At 41.4% G+C, this 8,846-nt stretch overlaps 1 long non-coding RNA gene across 2 annotated transcripts; it reads left to right on the forward strand.

The window, feature by feature from the left end:
- The first annotated feature begins 9 nt into the window (after positions 1–9).
- On the forward strand, positions 10–7,197 carry LOC135321111 (uncharacterized). 2 transcript variants are annotated; one of them, XR_010380511.1, is made up of 2 exons: positions 10–1,066; positions 1,683–7,197. It is a non-coding gene; the product is annotated as an uncharacterized LOC135321111 (long non-coding RNA). The 2 variants fall into 2 exon arrangements; XR_010380512.1 differs by having other exon boundaries at positions 1,701–7,197.
- The last annotated feature ends 1,649 nt before the right edge of the window (positions 7,198–8,846 follow it).

Here is an 8,846-nt window from a genome sequence, read left to right on the forward strand (position 1 = left end):
GAGGCGAGCCTGTGTGAGGGTGGCAGGCATGAGAGACACGCGTCTGCCCTGTGACTTATAAGATCGACAGCAAGAGTGTGCCTGAGGCTCCCAGCAGACACAGGTTAACAGGGTTTGTGGGAGATGCTCACTGGCTGTGAAATAAATAAGTGGCTGAGGAGAAGCCCAGCCTTTCCAGCTACTAAGGCTTAGGAGAATATTTTGAGTGTCTTCAACATCAGAGTATTTCATCTTTTCTTTTGTCAGAGTTCTACATATAGATGGTTACATTCTGTACCTGGAAATTTCTACAAAATTTCTTCCCACTTGAGTCCCATGACTCGGGAATGGGGTGGTTCTGCTCATTGACTGGGGTTGGCCAGAAACCAAAAATGACAGCTTCAAAGGAGCCTGGGATTTGTCAGTTATGTTTTGTCAGTACTGTAGAGTTCAAAAAATGCTTTCACAGTATCTCTCCATCTGAGGCGGCAGCGTGCTCTCTTACCAGCATCAGGAGCTCAGGGCCATGGGATGGTGGGGGCTGACTGCTTTGCCGTCAAGACAGCTGAGCTAGTCACTGCAGGTTTGATTCTTTTACGTAAGGCCTTTCATGTTCTTTACTTGAATGTTTCAACAGGGAGTTAATTAACTGAGTTAATTAACATTTAATAAATATGATTCTTTGTTGAAAAGACAGTTATAGACAGAATATAAGCTCTGAAGCCTTTAAAAACGGTTTCATTACTGAAATTTCAGTAGGGGAGATACACAGTTTATCTTATTTATGCCTGTCTTTTAAAGTAACAAAGAAACAAGACAGAAAAGGCAGAGGATTGTTTCTGTTCTTCCTTTCTGCTTGCAGGTGCCCTCACCTCCAGTAGCATCCATCCAGACACCGGAACTGACACTGGCCGTGCTCCGAACTGCCTCAGCCCTGAAGACACAACTGACAAATAGAAGGGGACCACGCCCTGTTACAGCAGGTGCTCTCACTTTGTGGATCCTTATGTAACTGAGCGGTGTTAATCAGGATTGCCCGTTCTACATTGTGTGGCGCTGCTGCGGTGTCTCCTAGTTACTTGTTTCTGTAAGTATTCATGTATTATTCCCCACTGAGTGGTACTACACGTCTAAAAATGCTTTTTTCAGATGAAAAATAATGTGCATTTAATATAATATGTCTGAAAAAAGGGGCAAAAGATTCTATCCTGGTCCCTCTACTCAGAGATAATAATTAACAATTTAACATTTATTTTCTGTTCTTTTCGTTAGTGTGTATCATCTCTGTCATAAAAACCAGTGAGCACTCTGTCCCTGTTTACTGTTCGGAGACCTCCATTTTCCATTCGGCTTATTACATGTTTTTCTACAATATTCTATCTCCCCTGGCATGATTTTTAAAGACCAGTGTAGCATTCTGTCTTATGGAGGCATGGTCCATTTTACTTCGGACTTAAATAAACTTTTAAATTCCAAGTGTACTTAACTGAAATACTGAAAAGAGAACTGTGGTGGTACAGGAAGGCCCCTAACTCCCTTCTCATTATTTCCTGAGAGTAAAAGCTGTTGAAAATTTGGTATATATATTTCATGACCTTTATGCCTATGAGATACATATATATACACATATGAGAAATCAATATATAGGTGTGTGTATATATGCTTTATTTAAAAATGAGACCATACTATATGTTTTTCTGCAGCTCGCTTTATTCACTCAGGGGTATATCATGGACGTCCTCCCACTCCAGACTCACCCGGCCCTTTCAGATAGATTGGAGGGGTCTCCTGATGTGCGGGTGTCGTCTCTTGTCCACGGAAACGTTTGGTGCGAGACTGCTGTGGACAAGGCCCTGGACCACGGCGAAACGCCGGCTCCCTCAGCGCCCGCAGCTCGCCTTGATTTACCGCATCATTGTCTTGATGGTGGACAGTTAAGTTTTCTCCATTTTCCACTGTCAGAAAGAATGTTTGAGTTGCATCCTTCTTGTACAGAACTTCCTGTGATCTTGTATGTGTATTCCTTTAGTTAAGGCTTCTGGAAATTTAGTCCCTGGATGTGACATTTACATTCATCACAGACTCCTTTCAAGTGACTAGAAATTCCTTCTCCATTGGGGAATGAAAAAATGCACAATTACTTATGTAACCAATTCTCTATCGCTGGATATGATTTCACTTCAGTTTTTCTTCCCACCTTTGTAAACAGTGCTGTGTAAATGCCCTGATGGGTACATCTTTTTGGACTGATTTTTTTTTCCTAAAGGAAACGATTCCTAGAAGTGGAGTTGAGTCAGTGTGTATGTACGTTTTTCAGAGCTTACAAATCCATTGATATGTCATCCTCTGAAAAAGTCGCTCATGATTTGTTCTCCCACAGATGGACACTAGCTAGATTATCTTAAAAATATTTGCCAATATGATAAGCAAAAGTGCTTTTTCATTGTTTTTTTTTTGCATTTGATGACCAGTGAAGTTTTGAGCATTTTTCACTCATTAGTCATTTGACTTTTTTAAAATGAATGATTCCTTTTGTCCTTTGCCCACATTTAAGTGAGGGAGCTTCTTGTTGCTTTGTGACAGCTTTTTGTATGTTATGAAAATTAACTTCGTGAATTCATCAACATGTATCACAGAGCTTTTTCTTGTCATTTCTTTCCTTTCATTTTGTTCAGGAAGTTTTCTGATTTTTGTTGTGGCTCAAACTATTCTTAGGATAGTAAATGTCTTCCTTATGGGTTTTATCTTTGACATTATTCTTAGAAATACTCTCTTATAATGGAATAAATCTCTTCTGTAGGTATTTTTTAATCTCTAAGATGGAGATTATAATAGTACATGTTATAGTGAGGAGAAGTTGAGTTAATAAGAGCAAAGAGTTGTATTTGCTGTTACTAGTACTTTTTAATATTTACATCGCTATCTGCAATTTATCTTGTGGTCATTATGACAGGAGTAGAATTTATTCTTTCCAGGTGATTCTCTGTCCCAGGACAATTATCGAATTCATAATTTTCTCTTTGATTTGAAATCCCACCTGTACAAAATACTTACATACACTAGAGTCTTTTTTGAGCTCATGGTTCCCTTCTGTCAATCTCCTTTCCTTACTCCAGCACCATATCTTACATGTTGTAAAAATTTATTTAATAACTGGCAGTCTGATTTTTTTTGATTCTTTTCTTCCATCCCAAATTTTCTTGTCAAGTATTATGACTTTATTATTCCTGAAGAATTCCAAAATATTTTGTTCAAGTTAAAAAAAATCAGATTGGAATTTTCATGGGATTTTTTAGTAAGTTTTGAATTATTCTTAGGAGAACTTACATCTTTACAAAACTGCTTTTCTCCATGCAATATGTTTATGTCTCTACATTCATACCTCTTACTTTAACCCTCAGTACAGTCCTGAAGTTTCTCCATTTAGAATATGGGCATTATTTTTGAATTTATTCCAGATTATTGTTTATGTTTTTGTTAATTTTGTAAGTGAGAATTTTTTGCTATTATATTTTTAAATGTTTAAAACTGACATTTAGAAAGGAAGATTCGGTTTGTCAATACTCACTTTGTAACTTGTCATTTAAAATTGTAAGTATTAAGTACTTGTTCCAGAATCCTTTCTTTTCTGTTTTTTAAAATTTGTTTCCAAGATTCTCAAAATGTTCATAGCTAAGTAGTATAGGTGGGGACACAGATGGAGAGAGGAAGTGTGGCTCACGAACAAACTGTGAGCAATTTCATGGCTGCCTTTAGGCTGGAGAAGCCACAGAAGAGCCCAGGTTAGACCAAGGGTGGCTTTGTATGCACTTGAAAGCCAGCTTTCCTGCCTGTATGGTGAAGCCTGGTGGGCGTGGCAGGTAGATGATCAAGGTCTGATCAAGGTCATTGGCTGCACAGAGCACTGTGTCTGTGAGAACTGGAGACCATTACCATGGGAAATGCTTGGCGCCAGGAACACTGCAGGGGAGCTGGGGAGCCTGTGTGTTAAGGATTTTCCAGCCCTGGGAGTGGGAAGATGAGACTCTGCATTCAGATCTGAGTTTGAATTCATCCTCTCTTGTTTACTGGTCCTCTGACTTTTGTCAAGTTATCTACCCGCTTTGAACTCCTGTTTTCTTGTCTCTCAAAACAGGAGAATTACAGCCTGCTGCTAGAGTGTTTGATCAGGGTAAATGATTTGTGTCTATAAGATGCCACGTACAGTCACAATCTCAGTGAGAAATGGGCTGTCGCCTCTTCTTCTGCAACTCAGTGCTCGATAAGACATCGGGGGAAAGCCAGTCCCTAATTTGTATGTGATGCAATGAGGAACAAAATTAACGTCTTGCCTTTCCCTAGCAGGATTCTTATTTCTTTGCTTCATTTACCTCTTTCCTCCTTTACTCTCCCCTTTCACCTCCTCCACCAAAAGAGACTGAGTCTGTCTCAGAACACTACATTCAAATTACTTTAAATGTTGGCTCATCCCCATGAAATTACAGTGAAATTAAAAATAATCTGTACACGTCCCAGACATGATTATATTTGATTTACACACACACACACACACACACACACACACACACACACACACAATCAGGCTACCTCCCATTTGCTGAGGGAGAAGGACCACTTTTTCTGAGTTTTCATTCACTGAGCGTGAGAGCAAAGTCTCTTAAGCAGAAATTCGCCTGGCTTCTTGCATGGTTTTTTAAATTGGATTTCTGCTTTGTGTCCACAGAAATAGACTCCTATTAGAAGAGGGGAAGTGGAGACATAGATATTCTGCTGAGATATTGGTGTCATCATATTTGAGTTGGAAAGGACTTACGACAGCATAGAGTCGTACCTTTTTATGGGTGAGAATCCATGATAGTGTAACTTGGACAAGAACCCGGGTCTTCTGTCTTCATGTCCACGCGGATGAAGAGGCAACTGAGTGGGGGATGGCAGGGATCCTTACTTGAGTTCCGGGGTCTTGCTAGTTTCCATTGTTCAGCTGCCTTTAGTTTATGTCCATGTGGCCTCTCATGGGAAGGTCACTCTATCCTGATAGATTGAGTTTCTAATCAGCAAAAAGGTCTGGACCCACTCATGTTTCCCAGAGATTTTCTGCTGACCTGCTGACAGTTTATATACATGAGATCTTAGAAACTGCTGGATATAAAATCCTTATTGTTATCATTTGCCCTCGAGTTCCACAGGAATGGGGTGCTGTCTCAGGCTGTCTAAGGCCAGCTCTGAACAAAGATAGGGTGATAGGCTGTGCAGCTGGACACTCCCCAGTCGAATGGGATTTCCACCTTAGTTTTTAGAATCAGGCAGATGAGTTCAAATCTTACCTTTACCAGTTATTAGCTTTGTGACCTTGAGGAAGAAACTTTACTTTTTTGGGGACAAATTTTCTTTATCCGTAAATAAGTTCAGTATTTATTTTAGGGTTTTTGTTTTAGAATTGAATGAGCTAATTCCCTCACTTATTCCTAAAATACTGATCACATGGTTCTATGCTGGTGACCTAGTGGTTGATTACTAAGGGACTCAGTAGTGAGAATGTGGGTGAGGCTCCCTGGATAATAGAGCTTATATTCCATGATATGCTTGTAAAAGACTGGATTGCAGTGGATTTTTAGTAAATGTCCATTCTTTTCCTAATCCCCATTGATTGTGTATATATCTTTATACTAATATATGAACAATTTTTTATTGCAATATAAGTCTTTTTGTAGTATTTAAAGTATGTAGCTATAACAAAAATACGTGAAATAAAATGATTTGACTTTTATTTTCTTTTCAATAAACAAAACAAAATAAAATAGAAAAGAAAAGAAAAAGTTTTGAAGGAGTAGAAATAATTTTATTTCCGTGTAATCGACTCCCTATGTTAGGTTTTTCGGTTGTGTTCTTAAACAGCATATAAAATTGACAGGTTTTGACTTCAGTGTTGATAGCTGGGTGAGTATAGTTTCTTTTTGTGGTTGTCTTTGATGAATTATTTGCACTAGATCATAAATAATGTGCATGTTACATATTGGAAACGAGGAAAGAGTGGAGACATACTACCTCCAATGCAGTCATTTTGTTACCGAGTCCAAACTCATTCTGCTCACCAAATGACAGGCCAATAAACTGGGAGATGAGGTGTTGGAGCAAGGAATAGTGACTTTATTTGCAAAGCTGGCAGACCCAGAAGATGGCAGACTGATGTCCTGAAGAACCATCTTCCCCAAGTCAGAATTGAGTCTCTTTTTATACTAAAAAGGGGTGGGGCTGCAGTTGGTTGTTGGAAACTTCTTGTTGTATGAATTGCTTGTCCTTTGAATCCGCTGTTCTTGCAGCTGTCCATGTGGATCAAATCATGTTGCCATTGTAATACCTCCAAAAGTAAAACAAAGTTATTCTCTATTTTGCAACTTGCCATCTCTACATAAGTGCAGATTAGTTAGCATCCTTCAAGATCACGGCCAGGAGAAGAGGCTGTCCTGGATATTTCAGTCTAAAGGCAACTTTCTTTTACAAATGGTGCAGAGATAGCAAGTCTGAGCCTAGAAAACAGGGCACAGGTTTAAAGCCAAAGGAACAGACCTAACATGGGGTCAAAATTGTTCTTTTCTATTACAATTCCCTTTTCCGCTTCATAGATAATTTTAGTAAGAAACATGAGCAATTTTGTATTTTTGCTTCTTAATAACCGATAAGTGGGCCAACTATATTTTTGTGAGCAGGGATGCTGTGCGGGCATAGGGGTCACAGCAAACTCTTGTTGGGGGTGGCCGACCCTGGAACATGTCTGATGCCCCGTGAGTGTTGGTGAGGGTCCCCTAGCCAGCGGCTCTCTTCAGGAGGCAGCATATGGGCATTGATATCTGGAGACCTCATTTTCGGCTGCAGGAAATTTTTTAGATACTGCGATTGAAAAATCACTCCAGCTGGGGATAATTAGGGAAAAAAGGAAAAGTAAAAGGGTTTGGAGTAGAGTAGAAGAGAAGGACATCAGATCACGGAGCCTGAGTGCTTGGCAGCGGGGCTTCGGGGGAGAGGGGAGCAGACGTGGGGAGGGGCCTGGCACCGGAACCAGCTCCTGCACCTGTCAACATGCCCAAGCCACATAGCTTTTAATTGGGCCACCTCTCTGGGCTGGATGTCACCCTGTGCAGAACCTTGAGAATCGAAGGTAAGGGGTGGGCAGCACTCACCTAGGGGTCACTGTAGATTTCGGTCAAGTCCACAGTGCCTTTTCTGTTCATGTGTCTTCACTTGTCCTTTATCTCAGGATCTGAGGAGGAGGAGAAAGGAACTCAGATAGAGATCCAGGAAGATATCCGACTGTGTTAAGAGAGGACAGACACAGTGACACGGGGAGCGAGGACACTTGCAGCAAAGTAAAATGACTTCACAACTATTGCTTCAGAGCTGCAGGTGTGAGAGAGCCTAAGCCTGTCTCAGAGTGCAGGGGACAAGCGGAAAGGAATGGCAAAATTTCCACTGAAAATTGAAATTTTGTTAAATAGCCTGCTACTGTTGCTTGTATCACTTGAATGAATGCAGGCATATTTCTGTGGGCATTTATAGGTTCACTCAACCCCACCAGCCCCTCTTGCCCCCATCGGGGATGGGATTTCTCAAGCACAGTGCACCTCCTGCTTCGGTGGGCCACGCTTCGGGTCCTCGCCTGGGGCCGGGCTGCTGCAAGGCACAGAGTCCCTGAGGCGCGGCCTGTGATACACGACAGGAACATCTCTGCTATCGACTGAGGGCCTCCTTTTCCCCCTGCAGTGTAAGAATTCCGGTGACTGAGTTAGAAGCATGCTTCCAAGCTGTCCGTGTCCTCGGCATCCAGAAGCGGAGCCTGGAAGCTTCCGAATTTCTCCAGAATGCAGTCTACATTCACCTTCGGCAGGTGAGTGTATGTCCTTACACAAGTGGAGGAATTACTGCAGTTTTCCTGGAACTTACTCACCACTAGTCCATCTGATTTTTCTGTGCTAGGATTCAGTATGGCCTGCTAAAAAATCTGGAGTCAGATTTTGAAACCCTGATGAAGAGGATTATTTATTTTATTTCACTATATGATAATCTTTTACTTTCAAAATTCAGAATTTTTGGTTCTTTCAGGCATTTTTGGGGGGGTTCGCAAAACAAATTTGCTCTTACCGTCTTTGCGACCTGTTGCTTTGTGCCTCTCACCTGTCTTCTGTCACTTGTGAGGCAGTTCCATTTGTGACCCTGTCCGTGTTGTTCATGTTATACAACATAAAGTCTGTAAAAGTACAGTCCCTTTTACTCCGAAGACATTCCACAAATAACTCCTTAAATCTGGGTGTTGTTTTAAGAAGACAGAATCATTAGAACATGTAATTGCAGGTTGCTAGTGCAAAATCCCCAAATCAATAGTCTAGCTCAACATCTAAAATCTTTCTAATCTACCTTGGATTTGTATGGATAAGTGAAGCAATTTGCTAAGAATTGAACACCAGGGTTAGAATACAGGATGGTGTAGCTCAGCAGGTCCTCCTGAGCCAGCGCTGTGCCAGAGGGCGGGGCCGAGGGAGAGGGCGGGGCTTAGGGAAAGAGGAGGGCCAAGGAGGAGGAGGGTCCTGCCCTCCCTGAGCTGACAGTTTCATGGCAAACACCTTCACCATGTGAAGAACTTGGAGTTTCTTCTAAGAACACTAGGTTTGAAAAGAGTCATAAAAGAACGGGAGTGACAAAATCCAATTTGTGTCAAGTAGGGGAGAGCAGCTGGAAGGCCACTTGGGAGACTCGTGAGTCCAGGTGGGCAGTGTTGGTGGCTTCTACCTGAGCGGTGGGACAGTCAGTGGGACAGTCACCGGGAAAAAACGAACAGATTTTAGGCATGTTTAGATGGTAAAAAGGAAAGGATG

This window comes from Camelus dromedarius, chromosome 4 (assembly GCF_036321535.1).
Source record: "Camelus dromedarius isolate mCamDro1 chromosome 4, mCamDro1.pat, whole genome shotgun sequence".
In the NCBI taxonomy this organism is placed as follows: domain Eukaryota; kingdom Metazoa; phylum Chordata; class Mammalia; order Artiodactyla; family Camelidae; genus Camelus; species Camelus dromedarius.